Source organism: Anabrus simplex, chromosome 1, assembly GCF_040414725.1.
Source record: "Anabrus simplex isolate iqAnaSimp1 chromosome 1, ASM4041472v1, whole genome shotgun sequence".
In the NCBI taxonomy this organism is placed as follows: Eukaryota; Metazoa; Arthropoda; class Insecta; order Orthoptera; family Tettigoniidae; genus Anabrus; species Anabrus simplex.
The window spans coordinates 1753893520-1753916036 of NC_090265.1; the positions used below are offsets into that span (position 1 = coordinate 1753893520).

At 39.8% G+C, this 22517-nt stretch overlaps 1 protein-coding gene and 1 non-coding gene across 2 annotated transcripts in view; both read right to left on the minus strand.

Moving 5' to 3' along the window:
- Reck (Reversion-inducing-cysteine-rich protein with kazal motifs) overlaps positions 1 to 22517 on the minus strand; it is a 101707-nt gene that overhangs the window by 63167 nt on the left and 16023 nt on the right. The gene's annotated exons all lie outside the window — the stretch shown is intronic.
- Positions 3396 to 3467, minus strand: TRNAP-AGG (transfer RNA proline (anticodon AGG)). Its single transcript has one exon. It is a non-coding gene; the product is annotated as a tRNA-Pro (tRNA).

Sequence of the window (22517 nt, forward strand, 5' to 3'; positions counted from 1 at the left end):
CTTGGATGAGATCTGCCCAAGACCGTTCTACTTGGAGAAGACTGTTGAAGGCCTACCTATACCCACGACTTAAAGAGGCCACATCATTTTAATGATTGAAATGGCTGATTGTATTGTATATTTGAGAATTACATTTTAGGCCCTCGCCTTAACTACCATTTCATTCAGTGTGAATAAAACGATTGATAACCTAGATTGTAGTGACTGATTTTCTGACTTTGTACATCAGTTTTCAATGAGATAGGACCACTAATAACGTAAACATTTAAGAATTAAATTTTAGGCCTTCCCTGAACTACCATTTCACTCAGCGTGAATAAAATTATTTATAGCCTAGATTGTGTGGACCTTCTCTAACCATCACTAATAATATAAATATTTGAGAATTACATTTTAGGCCCTCGCCTAAACTACCATTTCATTCAGTGTGAATAAAACGATTGATAACCTAGATTGTAGTGACTGATTTTCTGACTTTGTACATCAGTTTTCAATGAGATAGGACCACTAATAACGTAAACATTTAAGAATTAAATTTTAGGCCTTCCCTGAACTACCATTTCACTCAGCGTGAATAAAATTATTTATAGCCTAGATTGTGTGGACCTTCTCTGCGACTTTGTATACCCATTTTTTTTAAGATAGGACCACTAATAACATAAATATTTGAAAATTAAATGTTAGGTCTTCCACTAAACTACCATTTCTATGAGCGTGAACAAAATTATTTATGGCTTAGATTGTAGCGACTTATTCTCCGACATTGCATACCGATTTTCATTCAATTCTCTTGAGCCATTTTCTAGTGATGCGTGTACATATATACATACATACATACATACATACATACAGACAAACAGACAGACAGAAATTACGGAAAAGTAAAAAGTGCATTTCCTCGTTACTGTGGACATGATCGATACTGAAATACCATTCTTTTCAAATTCTGAGCAATGTACACACAAAACTCTTATTTTATATATATAGAATAACATAAATATTTGAAAATTAAATTTTAGGCCCTCCCCTATGAGCAGACCCCTTGGTGCTATTCGACAGGAGTAGGCTATGTACCGACACCGGGTTTCACCCTCTCCCTTCCTACTGTCAAATATCATGTCATTCAATACATCTCATTAACTCCTCTGATGAGGTTGACGAAAGAAAGGGCATCCGGTCATAAAAACCCGCAGAGACCGCGACCTCGCAGAGAAAAGGGACAAGGGTTAGACAAACAGGCCCCAGAGGCTCTGAACTTTGGAGCGTGGGTTGGCGACCACGGGGCCCTTAGCTGACTCCTGGCATTGCTTCCATTTACTTGTGCCAGGCTCCTCAATTTCATTTATCCTATCAGACCTCTCTTGGTCAACTCTTGTTCTTTTCCGACCCCGACGCTATTAGGTTTGCGAGGGCTAGGGAGTCTTTCATTTTCACGCCCTTCGTGGCCCTTGTCTTCCATTGGCCGATACCTTCATTTTTCGAAGTGTCGGACCCCTTCCATTTTTCTCTCTGATTAGTGTTATATAGAGGATGGTTGCCTAGTTGTACTTCCTCTTAAAACAATAATCACCGAGCTCGATAGCTGCAGTCGCTTAAGTGCGGCCAGTATCCAGTATTCGGGAGATAGTAGGTTCGAACCCCACTGTCGGCAACCCTGAAAATGGTTTTCCGTGGTTTCCCATTTTCACACCAGGCAAATGCTGGGGCTGTACCTTAATTAAAGCCACGGCCGCTTCCTTCCCACTCCTAGCCCTTTTCTGTCCCGTCGTCGCCGTAAGACCTATCTGTGTCGGTGCGACGTAAAACAACTAGCAAAAAAAAAAAAAAAAACCAATAATCACCACCACCACTACCTTAGACAAACAAACTGGTAGTTCTGTATTTCGGGGAGGACATTCAATCCCCACACTACCCCTTCCGGGCACGGCCTTGAGTTCCTAGCTTAGACTCTTCAAAAAGAAAGCTGTAAAGCTAGGTATGAAAAATGCTTATGCCTTACAAGAAAATATTGAAGCTCAAAATATGAGTAATTCAGGAAGTGTTATACCGTAATATGTATTATTTATTATCACTATGAATAGATCAGAGTGATAACATTCAATACTTCTTCTTCTTTTTAATCTGCTTTCCCTCAGACTCACCGAGGGAACCTACCTCTACAGTCTCAACGGCAGTGTCCTGGAGCGTGAGACATTGGGGAAGAGGACCAGTACCTCGCCCAGGCGACCTCACCTGGTATGCTGAATAGGGGCTTTGGTGGAGGATGGGAAGACTGGAAGGAACAAACAAGGAAGAGGGAAGGAAGCGGCCGTGGCCTTAAGTTAGGTAGCATCCAGGCATTTGCCTGGAGAAGTGGGACACCACGGAAAGCCACTTCCAGGATGGCTGAAGTGGGGATCGAATACCACCTCTACTCAGTTGACCTCCAAAGGCTGAGTGGACCCCACCATAGCCCCGCTCCAGCCCTGGTACCACTTTCAAATTTCGTGGCAGAGCCGGGAATCGAACCCGGGCCTCAGGGGGTGGTAGTTAATCACACTAACCACCACACCACAGAGGCGGACACATTATTTGATGTTATTTTGAATGCACATACTGTACTGAACAATAAAATTTACTTCACTTTCTTTCTTCTTTCTTTATCTGCTTACCCTCCAGGGTTGGTTTTTCCCTCGGACTCAGCGAGGGATCCCATCTCTACCGCCTCAAGCGCAGTGTCCTAGAGCGTGAGACTTTGGGTCGGGGATGTAACAGGGGAGAATGACCAGTACCTCGCCCAGGCGGCCTCACCGGCTATGCTGAACAAGGACCTTGGTGGGGGATGGGAAGATTGGAAGAGATAGACAAGGAACTTCCAGGATGGTTGAGGTGGGAATCGAACCCACCTCTACTCAGTTGACCTCCCGAGGCTGAGTGGACACCGTTCCAGCCCTCGTACCACTTTTCAAATTTCGTGGCAGAGCCGGGAATCGAACCCAGGCCTCCGGGGATGGCAGCTAATCACACTAACCACTACACCACAGAGGCGGACAACTTCACTTTACAGGAAGAATTTGTTTCAGAGAACCTTACATTTTTCTCAGGACGTGTTGATGTTTAATTACAGGGTTTTATAAGTTAATGAGATAGCTTTGAATCTCTTGGCTGTTTATCTTGGTGATGTATTCCTTCATTTTCATGTTATATGCAGTTTGCATGGTGACTTGTATGTCATGGCTTAATGTTGAAATAAATACAACATTGCCATTCAAGTGTAACATGCTCTTCGAACGGATGGTGGAAAGCAATAATTGTAATGTCTATCTCCATAGCAACATCAGGGAAGTGTGACCTTAATTACCAAATACGCATGTCATGGTTATGAACCGGAAATGTTCGTATACTTAAAAATTGCCGGGCTCGTCCGGGATTTGAACCCGGGACCTCTCGCACCCTAAGCGAGAATCATACCCCTAGACCAACGAGCCACAAGTACCTAGGCTATTAAAAAGAACACACCAACATTTCTCTACCACGTTGGAACAACTTCTTAACATAATTACTTTCTTGTTCGCCAGAATGCAGTGTAACCCGAGATCAGCGCACTCTCTCAGCAACGTCTGTAACACAGTAGTTACTCGTACAATGAGTAGATAGCACTACGACACTCTCCGCTACACGACGCGCTCTTTTGAAGACAATCTGAAGTATTCAGAAAATGAGCCGTATTCCATTATCACCCACCTAGCCTATTACGTGTATTTTACAATGTGGTGATCCATGGGTCCAAAGAACTGCACATCCCATGCAACAACTTGTCGACCGTCAGAATAGTTGTACAATTCTGTATTCGGCATTAGCGAGGTACGGCAAGAGAATACCTCAACAAATTAAGAACATCTCATCCATGGAAGAAACAACAGATAGGGAATCTGCCACTTGGGCGACTGCCCTAAATGAAGATCAGTGGTGATCGATTGAACTCTCAGGGCAAGAGTTCGAACTCCGCAGTAAAGTCCATGTGCAGACAGCATTGCATAATTGGTTACGCGCTCACCTTACAAACTCAAGGGTGTGGGATCAAATACCGATACGGTTAGCAGTTAAGAGTGCTTAAATATATGAGACTTGGTAGATTTCCTGGAACGTCAAACAGCTCCTTCCTTAATCTGCTTACCCTCCAGGGTTGGTTTTTCCCTCGGACTCAGCGAGGGATCCCACCTCTACCGCCTCAAGAGCAGTTTCCTGGAGCTTCAGACTCTTGGTCGTGGGATACAACTGGGGAGTATGACCAGTACCTCACCCAGGCGGCCTCACCTGCTATATTGAACAGGGGCCTTGTGGAGGGATGGAAAGATGGGAAGGGATAGGCAAGGAAGAGGGAAGGAAGCGGCCGTGGCCTTAGGTTAGGTACCATTCCTGTCATTCGCCTGGAGGAGAAGTGGGAAACCACGGAAAACTACTTTGAGGATGGTTGAGGTGGGAATCGAACCCACCTCTACTCAGTTGACCTCCCGAGGCTGAGTGGACCCCATTCCAGCCTTTGTACCACTTTTCAAATTTCGCGGCAGAGCCTGGAATAGAACCAGGGCCTCCGGGGGTGGCAGCTAATCACACTAACCACTACACCACAAGTCGGCATTTATTTATTTATTTATTTATTTATTTATTTATTTATTTATTTATTTATTTATTTATTTATTTATTTATTTATTTATTTATTTATTTATTTATTTATTTATCCGTTTACCCTCCAGGGTTGGGTTTGCCCTAGGACTCAGCGAGGGATCACACCTCTACCACCTCAAGGGCAGTGTCCTAGAGCATGAGACTTTGGGTTGGGGGCATACAACTGGAGAAGAAGATCAGTACCTCGCCCAGGCAGCCTCACCTGTTATGCTGAACAAGGGTCTTGTGAGGGGGATGGGAAGATTGGAAGGAATGGACAAGGAAGAGGGGAGGAAGCGGCCGTGGCCTTAAGTTAGGTACCATCCCGGTATTTGCCTGCAGGAGAAGTGGGAAACGGCGGAAAACCACTTCGAGAATAGTTGAGGTGGGAATCGGAACGCACCCCCCCCCCCCTCCTCTAGTCATTGGACCACCCGATGCTGAGTGAACCCCGTTTCAGCCCTCGTACCACTTTTCAAATTTCGTGGCAGAGCCGCGAATCTGCGGTGGCAGCTAATCTCACTAACCACTACACCACAGAAGCGGACTATTTATTTATTTTATTTTATTTACTAGCAAAACATACCCATCTTTGACGGCCCGATATTTGACGATATCACTGACTTCTGTTTAAACCCTTCCTTGACATGTAATTTTTAAGGGGCAACCTTCTCACACTCTGCTGTTTCGTTTGAATTAACAGGACCTACCGAGAACCGGCCAAATACCCAGTTGAACAGCGCTGAGCCGGAGAGTGTTCTGGAAAGCCTATCTTAATACATACTGTAAAAAGCCGAATTTCCTACAGAACCATTAGTTACAGAGAAAATGCATATGACCTTTTTTATATTGTTAAAAAACTTAATTTTAAGTCCACATACTGGGCTTTATTTGATGATGTGTAATCGAGCCTGCAGAATATAGTAAAAGATAAAATGCAAGTGGATGTACAGGGTATAGCCTATTATTGTCGGCCCCGCAGTGTAGGGATAGCGTGGCTACCTCTTACCCGGCGGCCCCGGGGTTTGATTACCGGCGAGGTCAGGGATTTTCATCCGTAACTGATGGCTTGTTCGAGGTCCACTCAGCCTACATGATTACAATTGAGGAGCTATCTGACGGTAAGACAGCGGCCCCGGTCTGGAAAGCGAAGAATAACGAAAATGCCCCATTTTTCTCGGACAGAAATATCTTCGCGTTGATACAAAGTGATTTTTTCGAAACACAGTCTACATAATTATATAGTCCACATACATAGGTACCCATGGGCGCCCATATGACAGTTTCTAGGGGGGGGGGGGAAACCTGGGGGTACGTATTAATTTTAATATTTTGGAAGATAAATGGCGATTTGTATTCTGCGGTAGAATAACCCACGGTATCCCCTGCCTGTTGGTGGGGGACGGTACTATCGCTTTTACGTACTACTGACATTTAAATTATTTTCTTGAAAGGAAAACACTTGACTACACTAGATTTTTGCCTTTCCCTGAGAGCTAGAGGTGGGCCGCGGCTCCCCCTTGCCCCCGGGTATGTGCGCTTTTGCAGGTACCGGTATGCAGATGAATTTTTACTACAATGAAGGCGTAGATTGCCTTTAGTTTTTTTCTTTCTCTTTTCAATTAGCTTTACGTCGCACTGACACAGACAGGTCTTATGGCGACTATGGGATAGAAAAGGGCTAGGAGTGGGAAGAAAGTGACCGTGGCGTTAACTACGGTACATTCCCAACATTTGCATGGTGTGAAAATTGGAAACCATGGAAAACCACATTCAGGGCTGCCAACAGTAGGGTTGGAACCCACTATTTCCCGAATTCATGCTGACAGCTTCGTGACCCAACTCACGCAGTACTACTTGCTCAGTTCGCAGTTAGTTCTGGCACTCTACGTGTTATAGATAATTGTTTGGAGTAAGAAAACGTTCATGTTTCTGTTCAAGTTGGAGTGAAGCCCTCTGTTAAATTTCTAAGTGGACTTTTACTTTCTTTCTTTCTTTCTTTCTTTCTTTCTTTCTTTCTTTCTTTCTTTTTTTACAAGTTGCTTTACGTCGCACCGACACAGATATGTTTTGTGGCGACGATTGGATAGGAAACGGGTAGGAGTTGGAAGGATGCGACCGTGGCCTTCATTAAGGTACAGCCCGGCATTTGCATGGTGTGAAAATGGGAAACCACGGAAAACCATCTTCAGGGCTGTCGACACTGGAGTTCGAACTAACTATTTTTCGAATGCAAGCTCACAGCTGCGCGCCCCTAACCGTACGCCCAACTCGCTCGGTCTAAGGAAAATATACAACTTTAAAAGTTGATTCCGCTAGTTATTTGTCTGTTATTCTGTTCAAATTCTGAGGCTGTGTCTTAATTTAAGGCCACGGTCGCTTCATTTCCACTCTTAGCCCATACAAAAATAAAAATAAAAACAAAACATAACCGGAATGAGCACAGGGAATTGCAAAACATCATTTACTAAGAAATTTGGTTCAAAATTGAAAATGATAACGCACTTGAGAACCGGTGGATTAAGGCAGCCTACAAACAAATAAATTACTTCTGTCAAATAAAAAGTAAAACTGTACCAGTTGTCTTTGTTTATATTATACTAGCAATTACCCGCGGCTTCGCTAGCGTGGATTTCGTAATTTGATCAAAGTAATCGTTTCTCGGCATTGTACTAAGGCATTATCTGAAAATTCCTAAAGTATAAAATCTCACCCAAAAATTGAGTTTCATTTACCCTAGAAATTCTTTGTAAACCATGTTTGTGGTATTACCTTTTGAGGCTAAGACGTCCATGCGACATAGAACTGTACATGTGAGAAACAGTCTTCTCTCAAGTCGAAAAATAAATACATGTTTCTTTATTTTTAAAGGATATTCTAAATACATATTCCCACATCTGTAACATCTTGAGTTTTTGAGATATACATAAGTATCTCCATAAAAAGAATTCAAACCCTTGATCAGTCCTTCCCCCACCCCCACCCCCATTTAAGTATATTTTCCGGAAACAAAAAATACATGTTTCTTTATTTTTAAAGGACATTCCAAATGCCAATTTTTACGTCTGTAACATCTTCAATTTTTAAGATATAAGTATCCTCATAAGAAATAAACTATTTTTAACATTTCACCCCCCGTCAAGTGCCTTCTCCGATAACAAAAAGGTAGCCTACATGTTCCTGTATTTTTAAAGGACTTTCCAATTTCTAAGTTTCTTGTCTCTAACATGTTAAGTTTTTGACATATAATGTAGATATACCAGTACTCATTTTAAAAATTCAGCCGCTTTCCATTTCCTTCCAGCCCCTTAATTTGATTTTCCGAAAAAAATACGTGTTTCATTATGTCTAAAGGAGATTCCAAATACCAGTTTTCATATCTGTACGTCTGTAACACCTTCAGTTTTTGAGATAAATGTATACTCATAAAAATAATTCAACTTCTTCTTCACTTCTTTCCACCCCTCTTTGCAAAAACAAAAAATTATGTGTTTCTTTATTTTGAAAGGAAATTCAATTTTCACGTCTGTACCAGCTTCAGTTTTTAAGATAAAGTATCCTCATAAACATATATCAACAGCTCATTTACTTATTTTCACCCCCAACCCCTTACGTCGATTTTCCGAGAGAAAAAAACAAATGCTTGTTTCTTTATTTTTAAAGGACATGCCAAATACTAATTTTCACATCTGTAACATCTTCATTTTTTGAGATATAAGTATCCTCATGAACGTAATTCAAATCTTTTCCACCCCTCCCTCCCCCCCCCCCCTCGGTTCCTACTCGTTAAACTGATTCCCCCTTTCCCAAAAGTAAGTGTTTCTTTATTTTTAAAGGAAATTCCAAATACCAATTTTCACGTCTTTAACATCTTTAGTTTTTGAGATATAAGTATCCTCACACAAAGAATTCAACTAATTTTTCAATTCATTCACCCCCCTTAAGTGGATTTTCCGAAGACAAAAGAACACGTGTTTCTTTACTTTGAAAGAAGATTCCAAATACAAATGTTCATGCCTATAACATCTTCAGTTTTTGAGATATAAGTATCCACATGAAAAGGATACAACTCCTTTTTCACTCCACCACCTCCCGTTAAGTTGGTTTCACCCCACCCAAAAAATGCGTGTTTCCTTGTTTTTCAAGGAGATTCTAAATATCAATTTCCACGTCTGTAACCTTCAGTTTTGAGATATAAGTTTCTCCAGAAAAAGAATTCAATTTTTTTCACTTCCTTTCACACTCCCCACTTAAGTGAATTTTCCAAAAATAAACAATATCCGTTTCGTTAGAAGAGCTTCCAAATTACGAATATCACGACTGCAACATCTTCAGTTTTTGAGATATATGTATCCTCGTAAAAGGAATTAAAATCCTTTTTCACCCCAGCCCGTTAAGTTGACCCCCCCCCTCCAAAAAATGCGTGTTTCTTTATTTTTAAAGGAGATTCCAAATACAAGTTTTCACGTGTGTAACATTTTTAGTTTTTGAGATATAAGTATCCTCATACAATACTAAGAATTCAACTAATTTTACAATTAATTCATCCCCCTTAAGTGGATTTTCCAAAGACAAAATATTACGTGTTTCTTTACTTCGAAAGAAAATTCCAAATACAAATGTTCATGTCTGTAACATCTTCAGTTTTTGAGGAAAAAGTATCCTCATGAAAAGAATACAACTCCTTTTTCACTCCATCCCTCCCGTTAAGTTGGTTTCACCCCACCCAAAAATTGCGTGTTTCTTTATTTTTCAAGGAGATTCTAAATACCAATTTCCACGTCTGTAACCTTCAGTTTTGAGATATAAGTTTCTCCAGAAAAGAATTCAATTTTTTTCACTTCCTTTCACACTCCCCACTTAAGCGAATTTTCCAAAAGTAAACAGTACCCGTTTCGTTAGAAGAGCTTCCAAATACGAATATCACGACTGCAACATCTTCCGTTTTTGAGATATATGTACCCTCGTAAAAGGAATTCATCTCCGTTTTCATCCCCCCTCTACCAAGTTGATTTCTCCTCCGAAAAATTGCGTGTTTCGTTATTTTTAAAGGAGTTTCCAAATACCAGTTTTCACGTTTGTAACATCTTTAGAATTTTTGGTATATATATTCATACAAATAATTCAACTAATTTTTCAATTCTTTCACCCCCCCCCCCACCTCGTTAAGGGGTTTTCCGAAAACAAATGATACGTGTTTCCTTGTTTTTAAAGAAGATTCCAAATACCAATTTTCACGTCTGCCATATGTTAAGTTTTTGAGATACACAGTAGATATGCTAATTTTAAAAATTCACCCCCTTTTCAGTTCCCCTTAAGTGTATTTTCCGAAAAAAATATTTATGTTTCTTTACCTTTACAGGAAATTCCAAATACCAGTTTTCAAATTTGTAATGTGTTACGTGTCTGATATAATTTGCAGATATAGTCTTTTTTAAAATTCACCCCTGTGTTACTCCTATTCACCTCCTATTTTCCGGATTATCCAAAAACACAACAATACGTGCTTCTTTATTTTCAAAGGAGATTCCAAATACCAATTTTCATGTCTGTAACAGATTGACTGATACAGCCTTGTAATAATACTCAACATGGCTTAGCTGTGTTGATACTGCTACACGGCTGAAAGCAACGGGAAACTGCAGCCGTAACCACCTCCCGAGGACATGCAGCTCTCTCTGTATGAAAGATGTACTGACGATGGCTTCCTCCCTGGTAAAATATTCCGGAGGTAAACTAGTCCCCCATTCGGATCTCCGGGTGGGGACTACACGAGAGGGGGCGATCATCAGGAAGATGGATACTGACATTCTGCGAGTCGGAGCGTGGAATGTTAGGAGTTTGAATCGTTGTGGTAGGTTAGAGAATCTGAAAAGGGAGATGGATAGGCTAAAGTTGGATGTAGTTGGTATAAGTGAAGTACGTTGGCAGGAAGAACAGGATTTTTGGTCAGGCGACTACCGAATTATCAACACAAAATCAAACAGGGGTAATGCAGGAGTTGGTTTAATAATGAATAAGAAAATAGGGCAGCGGATAAGCTACTACGACCAGCATAGTGAAAGAATTATTGTCGCCAAGATAGACACCAAACCAATGCCCACCACAATAGTGCAGGTCTATATGCCTACTAGTTCAGCGGATGATGAAGAAATTGAAAGAATATATGAGGAGATAGAAGATTTAATACAATATGTCAAAGGTGACGAGAATCTAATTGTGATGGGAGACTGGAACGCAGTGGTAGGCCAAGGAAGAGAAGGTAGCACAGTAGGAGAATTTGGATTGGGACAAAGGAACGAAAGAGGAAGTCGGCTGGTTGAATTCTGCACTGACCATAATTTAGTCCTCGCCAATACTTGATTCAAACACCACAAACGACGGCTGTATACGTGGACGAGACCTGGAGACACTGGAAGGTATCAAATAGACTTCATTATGATTAGGCAGAGATTCAGAAACCAGGTGTTGGATTGCAAAACTTTCCCAGGAGCAGACGTGGACTCTGACCACAACTTGTTGGTCATGAAATGCCATCTGAAGTTGAAGAAATTGAAGAAAGGAAAGAATGCAAAAAGATGGGATCTAGACAAGTTGAAAGAAAAGAGTGTGATGGATCGTTTCAAGGAACATGTTGCACAAGGACTAAATGAAAAGGCCGAAAGAAACACAGTAGAGGAAGAGTGGAGAGTCATGAAAAATGAAGTCAGTATGGCTGCTGAAGAAATGTTAGGAAGGAAGAAAAGATCAACTAAGAATCAGTGGATAACTCAGGAGAGACTAGACCTGATTGATGAACGACGAAAATACAAGAATGCTAGAAATGAAGAGGGCAGAAAAGAGTACAGGCGATTAAAGAATCAAGTGGATAGAAAGTGCAAGGTAGCTAAGGAAGAATGGCTGAAGGAGAAGTGCAAGGATGTCGAAGGCTGTATGGTCCTGGGAAAGGTAGATGCTGCATACAGGAAAATCAAGGAAACCTTTGGAGAAAGGAAATCTAGGTGCATGAATATTAAGAGCTCAGATGGAAAGCCACTTCTACGGAAAGAAGACAAAGCAGAAAGATGGCAGGAGCATATCCAACAGTTGTATCAAGGTAACGATGTAGATAATTTCGTTCTGGAACATGAAGAGGCTGTTGATGCTGATGAAATGGGAGACCCAATTTTGAGGTCAGAGTTTGACAGAGCTGTGAGTGACCTAAATAGGAACAAGGCACCTGGAATTGATGATATTCCCTCTGAATTACTGACTGCCTTAGGAGAAACCAGCATGGTAAGGTTATTTCATTTAGTGTGCAAGATGTATGAGACAGGAGAAGTCCCATCCGATTTTCGGCAGAATGTTGTTATACCTATTCCCAAGAAAGCCGGTGCTGACAGGTGTGAAAACTACCGCACTATTAGTTTAGTATCTCATGCCTGCAAAATTTTAACACGTATTATTTACAGAAGAATGGAAAAACAAGTTGAAGCTGAGTTGGGGGAAGATCAATTTGGCTTCAGAAGAAATGTAGGAACACGCGAAGCAATCCTGACTTTACGTCTGATCTTAGAGGATCGAATCAAGAAGGACAAGCCCACGTACATGGCATTCGTAGATCTAGAAAAGGCATTCGATAATGTTGATTGGACCAGGCTATTTATGATTCTGAAGATGATAGGGATCAGATACCGAGAACGAAGAATTATCTATAACCTGTATAAAAATCAGTCTGCAGTGATAAGAATCGAGGGCTTTGAAAAAGAAGCAGCAATCCAGAAAGGAGTGAGGCAAGGCTGCAGTTTGTCCCCTCTCCTTTTCAATGTTTACATAGAACAGGCAGTAAAGGAAATCAAAGAGAAATTTGGAAAGGGAATCACAGTCCAAGGAGAGGAAATCAAAACCTTGAGATTTGCCGATGATATTGTTATTTTATCTGTGCAGAAGATCTCGAGAAGTTGCTGAATGGTATGGATGAAGTCTTAGGTAAGGAGTACAAGATGAAAATAAATAAGTCCAAAACAAAAGTAATGGAGTGCAGTCGAACGAAGGCAGGTGATATCTATATATATATAAAATAGCTTGTCCTGACTGACTGACTGATTCATCATCGCCGAGCCAAAACTACTGGACATAATGAAATGGAATTTTGGGGATACATTCATATTAAGATGTAGGTGCCCGCTAAGAGAGGATTTTTGGATATTCCGTTGCTAAGGGGGTGAAAAGGGGGGGTGAAGTTTTAAAATGAGTGCACCTATATCTCAAAACTTTAAAAGTTTACAAATGTAAAAATTGGTATTTAGAATCTTCTTTGAAAATAAGGAAACACGTATTTTTTTGTTTTCAGAAAATCCCAATAGGAGGGGTGAAAAAGGGTGAAAATGGGGGGAAATGTGTTCAATGCCTTTAATCAGGATACCGGTAGTTATATCTCAGAAACTGAAGATATTACAGACCTGAAAATTGGTACTTTTGATCTTTTTTAAAAATAAAGAAACACGTATTTTTTTGTTTTTTGAAAATCTAATTAATGGGAGGGTGAAAAGGGGGTGAATTTTTAAAATTTGTGAATCTATATCTCCAAACTTTTAAAGTTTGCAGATGTAAAAATTGGTATTTAGAATCTTCATTTTAAAAAAAGGAACACGTATTTTTTTGTTTTTGGAAAATCGCAATAGGAGGTGTGAAAAGGGGTGAAAAAGGGGTTGAATGCCTTTAATGAGGCTACTTATATCTCAGAAACTGAAGATATTATAGACCTGAAAATTGGTGTTTGGGATCTCCTTTAAAAATAAAGAAACACGTATTTTTTTGTTTCTGCAAAACCCAATTAAGGGGGGTAAAAAAGGGGTAATATTTTAAAATGAGTGTATCTATATCTCAAAACTTTTAAAGGTTATAGGTGTAAAAATAGGTATTTAGAATCTCCATTAAAGATAAAGAAACACGTATATTTTGTTTTCGGAAAATCCTAATAGGAAGGGTGGAAAAGGTTGAAAAAGGGCTCGAATGCATTTCATGAATCTACTTATATTTCAGAACCTGAAGATATTACAGACCTGAAAATTGGTGTTTGGGATCTCCTTTAAAAATAAATAAACACGTATTTTTTGTTTGTGGAAAATACAATTAATGGGGGGGTGAAAAGGGGGTGATTTTTTAAAATGAGTGTATCTATATCTCAAAACTTTTTAAGTTTATAGATGTAAAAATTGGTATTTAGAATCTCCGTTAAAAATAAAGAAACACGTATTCTTTTGTTTTCGGAAAATCCCAATAGGAAGGGTGTAAAAGGGTGAATAATGGGTTGAATGCCTTTCATGAGGATACTTATATTTCAGAACCTGAAGATATTACAGACCTGAAAATTGGTATTTTGGATCTACTTTAAAAGTAAAGAAACAGGTATTTTTTCGTTTTTGGAAAATCCAAATATTGGGGGGTGAAAACGGGGGTGAATTTTTTAAGATGAGTGTGTCTACATCTTAAAACTTTAAAATTTACAGATGTAAAAATTGGTGGTTAGAATCTCCTCTAAAAATAAAGGAACACGTATATTTTGTTTCCAGTAAGTCCTAATAGGAGGGGTGTAAAAGGGTGAAAAATGGGTTGAATGCCTTTAATGAGGATACACATATCTCAGAAACGAAAGACATTACAGAAATGATAATTCGCATATGGGATTTCCTTTAAAAATAAAGAAACATGTATTTTTTAGTTTTTGGAAAAGCCAATTATTGGCGGTTAAACAGGAGTGACAAATTGGCGTGAATTTTTTGAAAGACTATATCTACAGAATATCTTGGAATCGTAACATGTTACAGACGTAAAAAGTGGGTGTAAATCTCCTGTAAATGTAAAGAAATATAGGTTATTTGTTTTTGGAAACTCTACTTAAGGGGAACCCAAAGGGGTGAAATTTTAAAATGAGAATTTTTACGGATATCTAAAAAACTGAACATGTTACAGAAGTGAAAAATGGAATTTTTTTTATCTGTATTAAACATAAAGAAAAGTGTATTTTTAGTTTTCGGAAATACCACTTGGGTGGAGGGCGGGGGAGGGGGGGGGTAAAAGTGACTGAAAATGGTGATGAATTCTTTTAATTAGGCTACTGATATCTCAAAAATGAAGATGTTACAGACGTGAAATTTGATATTTGCAATCTGCTTTAAAAGTAAAGAAACACGTATTCTCGGAAAATCCAATGAAGGGGGGGGGGGGAAGAATTGAAACATTAGTTGACTTAATTGTATGAGAATACATACATCTAATACTAAAGTTGTTACAGACGTGAAAATTCGTATTTGGTTCTCCTTTAAAAACAAAGAAAGAGGCGTTTTGGTGGGGAAAACATCTTGGAGGGCGGGAGTGTAAAGGAGTTGAATTCCTTTCATGAGGACACATAAATCAAAAACTGAAGAAGTTAGAGTCGTGATAATTGGTATTTAGAAGATCCTTTACTATTAAAGAAACAAGTATTTTTTTGCGGGAAAATTCATTTAGGGGGAGGAGAGATTATTGTGAAATGAAGTGAAAAAAAGTAAATTATTTTTATGTGGATACTTATATCTCAAAACTGAAGGTAATAGACGTGAACATTGGTGTTTGGAATCTCCCTTAAACATAAAGAAACAAGCATCCTTTTAATTCTTTTTCGGGGGGGGGGGTGGCTGTAAATAAACTTAACGGCGGTGGGGTGTAGAAGGAGGTGAGACCAATTGATTTTACTGTTATTAATGTACTTATAAGGATCCTCCGTTGTTCAGGCGGCAGCGCGCCGGCCTCTCACAGCTGGGTTCCGTGGTTCAAATCCCGGTCACTCCATGTGGCATTCGTGCTGGACAAAACCGAGGCGGGACAGGTTTTTCTCCGGATACTCCGGTTTTCCCTGTCATCAGCCATTCCAGCAACACATAATAGTAATAATAATAATAATAATATCCGGACCGTCGTCAAATTGCGGACCGCGATGGAAACGGCTCCTGGACGGGTAATGACTAAGAATGCAGTCCGGTCGCGGGTTCAGTGCCGCCAAGGCACCCAGTATGACAGCACGCCGGATCTCCTGAAGGATTATATCCGTATTAAAAATATTATAGGAAAAGATGGCAAAGATTTACGGACCCAACTGACATGGAGGAATACCTGAGCCTAACCCGGGAAGTACGAAATCGATTGCTGGAAAGGAAGATTTAAAAATGGGAGGAAACGTGCCGTAAAATAATAGATCGGGAATTTTGGTGGATTCTCGCAGAGAACGAGTCAGATCGCGAATTTCGGCGGATTATATATCTAAAACAATAAGCATTCAATTATAAATTTCAGTATAATACCGTAGCGAAGCACGGGTATCTTGCTAGTAGGAAATATTAGATTAGGAAACGAAGTCTTAAAGGAAGTAGATGAATATTGTTACTTGGGTAGTAAAATAACCAACGATGGCAGAAGTAAGGAGGACATAAAATGCAGACTAGCACAAGCAAGGAAGAGCTTTCTTAAGAAAAGAAATTTGCTCACTTCAAACATTGATATCGGAATTAGAAAGATGTTTTTGAAGACTTTTGTGTGGAGCGTGGCATTGTATGGAAGTGAAACATGGACGATAACTAGTTCAGAAAGAAAGAGAATAGAAGCTTTTGAAATGTGGTGTTATAGAAGAATGCTGAAGGTGAGATGGATAGATCGAATCACGAATGAAGAGATACTGAATCGAATTGGTGAGAGGAGATCGATTTGGCTAAATTTGACGAGAAGAAGAGATAGAATGATAGGACATATCTTAAGACACCCAGGACTTGTTCAGTTGGTTTTTGAAGGAAGTGTAGGTGGCAAGAACGGTAGGGGTAGACCAAGGTATGAATATGACAAACAGATTAGAGCAGATGTAGGATGCAATAGTTACGTAGAAATGAAAAGGTTAGCACAGGATAGGGTGGCATGGAGGGCTGCATCAAACCAGTCTATGGACTGATGACTCAAACAACAACAACATCTTCAGTTTTTTAATTATAAGTCTCCTCATAAAAGGTGTTCAACCCCTTTTACCCCATTTTCACCCCCCCCCCCCAAGGGGGTTTTCCGAAAAGAAAAAATGTGTTTCTTTATTCGTAAAGGAGATTCCAAATACTAATTTATACGTCTGGAACTTTTAAGTTTTGAGATACAAATATCCTCATTTTTAAAATTCACCCCCCTTTTCACCCCCTTAGCGCCGGAATATCCAAACATCCTCTCTTAGTGAGCACCTACACCCTAATATAAATGTATCCCCAAAATTTCATTGGTTATGTCCAGTAGTTTTGGCTCGGCGATGATGAGTCAGTCAGTCAGTCAGTCAGTCAGTCAGTCAGTCAGTCAGTCAGGACATGCTATTTTATATTTAGAGATTAGCTGAATTTTGAAATTAGAAAAGATCTATCAGTCTTGAAAATAAAAATCCACAATCTGTGTCCAGTTATTTGACCGGGTCAGGAATGAAGTCCCCATCTAGCGGCGAGGATAGGAATTGTGCCGGCTCCCGAAGCCTGTTTCACTCTTCTGGGGCAGTGATTTATGACTGACAGATGGAATGAAATGATATTGGAGAGCGTTTCTGGAATGAAAGATGACGGGGAAAACCGGAGTACCCGGAGAAAAACCTGTCCCACCTCCGCTTTGTCCAACACAAATCTCACATGGAGTGACCGAGATTTGAACCACAGAACCCAGTGATGAGAGGCGTGCATCTATCAGTCCTAACCAAAGATATCCTACCATCCTATATAATAAAGAACAGATCACACAATAATGTTTTTTAATCCTTATGTTTAAATTCTGTGTTTAGATAAGAAAGAGCCTCCGTGGCTCAGACGGCAGCGCGTCGGCCTCGCACCACTGGATACCGTGGTTCAAATCCCATTCTCTCCATGTGAGATTTGTGCTGGACAAAGCGGAGGCGGGGCAGGTTTTTCTCCTGGTACTCTGGTTTTCCCTGTCATCTTTCATTCCAGCAACACTCTCCATTCTCATTTCATAGCATCTATCAGTCATTAATAAATCACTTTAGGAGTGGCGACCCCTTCGTACTAATAGCCTATATCTGCTTCATTCATTCCATCCCTGACCCGGTCAATGACTGGAAAACAGGTTGTAGGTTTTCATTTTCATTTAGATACGAAACCTTTTCTACTGGAGTTAGCTTTTCTTAATATAATATTTTCAGCTGACAGCGATACGTTTCGAATAAGAACTGTGATGGTTTTTCTTCACTTTTTCTTTCTTAATCCGTTTACCCTCCAGGGTTGGTTTTTCCGTCGGACTCAGCGAGGGATTCCACCTCGACCGCCTCAAGGGCAGTGTCATGCAGCGCGAGACTTTGTGTCGGGGCATACAACTGGGATGGAGGACCAGTACCTCGCCCAGGTGGTCTCACCTGCTATGCTGAACAGGGGCCTTGTGGGCAGATGGGAAGATTGGAAGGAACAGACAAGGAAGAGGGAAGGAAAGGACCGTGCCTTTAGTTAGGTACCATCCCGGCATTTGCCTAGAGAATTGGTAAACCACTGAAAACCACTTCGAAGATGGCTGAGGTGGGAATCAAAACCCGGTCTAGTCAGTTGACCTCCCGAGTAGACCCCGTTCCAGCCCTCGTACCACTTTTCAAATTTCGTGACAGAGCCGGGGCTCGAATCTGGGGGCCTCCGGGGATGGCAGCTAATCTCACTAACCACTACACCACAGAGGCGAACTTCTTCACTTTTTGATTTAGTTATATTATTAGCATATGGCTAAAGGATGAAATTACGTAGCCTCCCATTCACATTATTTGAAGTATTTATAAACGCAGGCCAGTAGGAATATACCAAAAATTATGTGAATGAGTTTGTGAATAAGAACAGTATTTTTTTATTATCAAGAAATGAACATTCAGAATTATTTAAGTCAATCCAAAGTAAAGAAAACTGAAATACAGCAGAATGTTTTTTACTTCAACTGAACACTCTAACGCAGAACCATTATAGCACAATGATAGATCCTGCTAGGTTCCTGCAAGAATCATTTGAACGTTCTCACATAATGTCGAAACAGCTAACGACTCCAGTTGCAGCGCCGCACGTGCTGTTTCCCCGAACTCCCTCCCGTGCGTAGCATCTGATATACGGCGGCTGTTGAGCAAACGACCCCCAGACCACATCCTCCTCTTACATTTTCTTATTCTGCCCCACTTTCTATCACGTTCTATCCCTCGCATGTGACCAACATGAACTAAGTCACATTTTACATGCTTCAACCTGACTCCCAACCACATTCGCCTGGGAATCTTGCAAATATTTAAATCCTCGCCTCTTTGGTCGGTCGAGTATCACAGTTATGCACAAACCTCCGATGCTGGCAGTTGTGAGATCGAATCCAGTCGCACAGTGGTCATATAACTATGTCCCAATACCAAAGACTCGTGTCAGTAGAGTTACTAACACATTCAAGCTTCTCCATGGCAATAAAATCTGGCGGCTCTTAAAACCAATTGCAATTGTAACGTCGTTAAGAGTATTATTATTATTATTATTATTATTATTATTATTATTATTATTATTATTATTGACTAGCTGAAACTGAGTTGGGAGAAGATCAATTAGGCTTCAGAAGAAATGTAGGAACACATGCAGCAATCCTGACTTAACGTCTGATCTTAAAGGATAGAATTAATAAGGACAAGCCCACGAATATGGCGTTCGTAGATCGAGAAAAGACATTCGATAATGTTGATTGGACCAAACTATTTGAGATTCTGAAGGTAATAGGGATCACATAGCGAGAAAAAGGAATTATCTACAATCTGTACAAAAATCAGTCTGAAGTGATAAGAATGGAGGTCTTTGAAAAAGAAGGAGCAGTCCAGAAAGGAGTGAGGCAAGTCTGCATTTTGTCCCCCCTCCTTTTCAATGTTTATATAGACCAGTCAGTAAAGGAAATCAAAGAGGAATTTGGAAACGGAATCACAATCCAATGAGAGGAAATCAAAACCCTGAGATTTGCTGAAGATATTGTTATTTTATCTGAGACTGCAGAAGATCTGGAGAAATTACTGAATGGTATGGACGAAGTGTTGAGTAAGGAGTGCAAGATGAAAATAAATAACTCCAAAACAAAAATAACGGAATGCACTTGTACGAAGACAGGTGATGCAGGTAATATTAGATTAGGAAATGAAGTCTTAAAGGGAGTAGATAAATATTGTTACTTGGGTTGTAAAATAACTAACGATGGCAGAAGTAATGAGGACATAAAATGAATACTAGCACAAGCAAGGAAGGCCTTTCTTAAGAAAAATTTGCTCACTTCGGACATTGATATAGCAATTCAAAAGAAGTTTTTGAAGATTGTCGTCTGGAGCGTGGCATTGTATGGAAGTAAAACATGGACGATAACTAGCTCAGAAAGAAAGAGAATAGGAGCTTTTGAAATGTGGTGTTACAGAAGAATGTAGAAAGTGAGATGGATCGATCGAATCACGAATGAACAGATACTAAATCGAATTGGTTAGAGAAGATCATTGTGGCTAAATTTGACGAGAGGGAGAGATAGAATGAAAGGACAAATCTTAGGACACCCACGACTTGTTCACTTGGTGTTTGAGGGAAATGTAGGGCGTAAGAACGGTAGGGATAAACCAATGTATGAATATGACAAGCAGATTAGAGCAGATGTAGGATGCAGTGGTTATGTTGTAAACTTTTTTGTATGAATACTAATAAATAAATTCATGAATAAAATATATTTTAAAAAATTATCAAAAACTTAATAAAATTAATAAGCATAATTAACCGAAATGTCCGTAGTATGGGCGCCAGAGTTCACCAGAATGGATCCCTCGAATTTAGATACGAGCATGATAAACTGTATATCCCAGGGCGTGTACATAATGCTGCGTACTGGTACATCTGCTGCAGGCCTTACCTAACCTCCTGAAAACGACTAATTAGGTAGGAACTGCACCTAGGTTCATCAATAACACTGATTCTAAAATAGCTAACTATATTCTTAACAAATTCCGTGCATGAGCACCTCATCAACATACAACATTATACATATAATACACACATAAAATATTGCTGGAAGACTCCATATTTACAACAACAACAATAATGAAAATCGTGGGAAAACGAAAGCGAGAACTAAGCTACCATTTGTAGATGGTCCGATGAACAATGTACATGTATGAAGATAAATACCCTTCACTGTCTCTTTATCAATTCGACTTACCGATTCTCATAATCGGCAGTTATCACATCACACAGATACTGTACCTTGTACTACTGTGTTCACATATTTTAACACTTGTTGTAAAGATATATATACACACGTCTGTCGATCCTCAACATAAATTATGGAAAGTCTCAGATAGCTTTCACCAACATATAATGCTAGGCCGCCACAAGTGCTACAATACTTAATGCGCAAGCACTCTCCACAATCAGCCACTTCCCACGAACATAACAAGACTACGCTCCACGAACGTTTGAAGTCCAGTCCATTGCTGCCGTATCATTCCAGTACCGTGTATCAGCACCACTTCCTTCCCGTACAGTGCGTCAGTTGTAGTTGTAGTTGTAGTTGTAGTAGTTGTCTTCCTTCTCGTTCCTTTACAATCACCCATACAATGTCCCTTACAATGTCCCAGGTTGCCGCCGTATGATCAACCTTTATAGACATAAACATCCCCCTCCTCTCAGATGATACGTCTGGATTGGTGCTTGCCAGCCAATCACGAGTGATCCTCTTCTCAAGCCCAAGCCCTGAACTACTTCTTCCTCCCAAGACAATAACAAACTCTGGGGTATATTCCATGAGTCATCAAATTTTCCTAATACAACAAGCTCATCTCATCAGGCTGGGATATATACATGACTCATGAATTTCCCGACACAAGTACATCACAACAAACACTGGGGTAGCCATATGACTCATTCAAATTACCAGAGTTATTAAAGCAATGTTTTCCCACTCATGCAAAACAAATTACTCATACATACATATGTGGATATCTTCCAGCTTACCAATATAAATGGCAAAATATATAAATGAAATAATAATAATAATAATAATAATAATAATAATAATAATAATAATAATAATAAATCTAATACTAACAATAATATCTCTAACTTCTACATATAATTCTGGGGTGTGATATATGTACTATCACATAACGCCCCCTTGGTGAATTGATGATATCACATATTATGATTCACCATAAAACAGAACTTCATACATAACCTTATAATGGCATAACTGAACACATAATTTACTGTAATAACGATATATACATTGCGTCTACTGCATTGTATTTCACACACGAAATACAATTTGTCCAAACAATAATAATAATAATCTGGCTATATACACACAACTCTGATTGTTTCATATAGCATTGAACACAATCCCTTCTTGCTACTGTACACATACATTAAAATTGATAATATATACATCCAAGGTGCAGAACCTAATCTCTTATATCTGCGAAGGCTATAGATATTAAATGTCCCAAGAACCTTATTTTCAGCGGTTAGGAGCCTATAAGCACACTTGCCTATTCTACTGTCCACAGTATACGGACCCTAATATAAATGAAAAAACTATACATAAACTTAACATTGGCATCGATAAGCGAGGAATGCGTACCGTAATAAAAACTAACTACGTCTAGAATACACTCTATCTCACACACAATCATTCATACCACCCAGTCACACAAGAATCATATAAGATTTCATTCAGGACATTCATAACAAAGAAATCCCTATTTCTGAAATGCCCGGGAATCTCACTACGTTTACTCTTCCAAAAAACCATAATTAATGCAAGCAAACAGATCACATACTTTTTCACACATTCCACCTCGA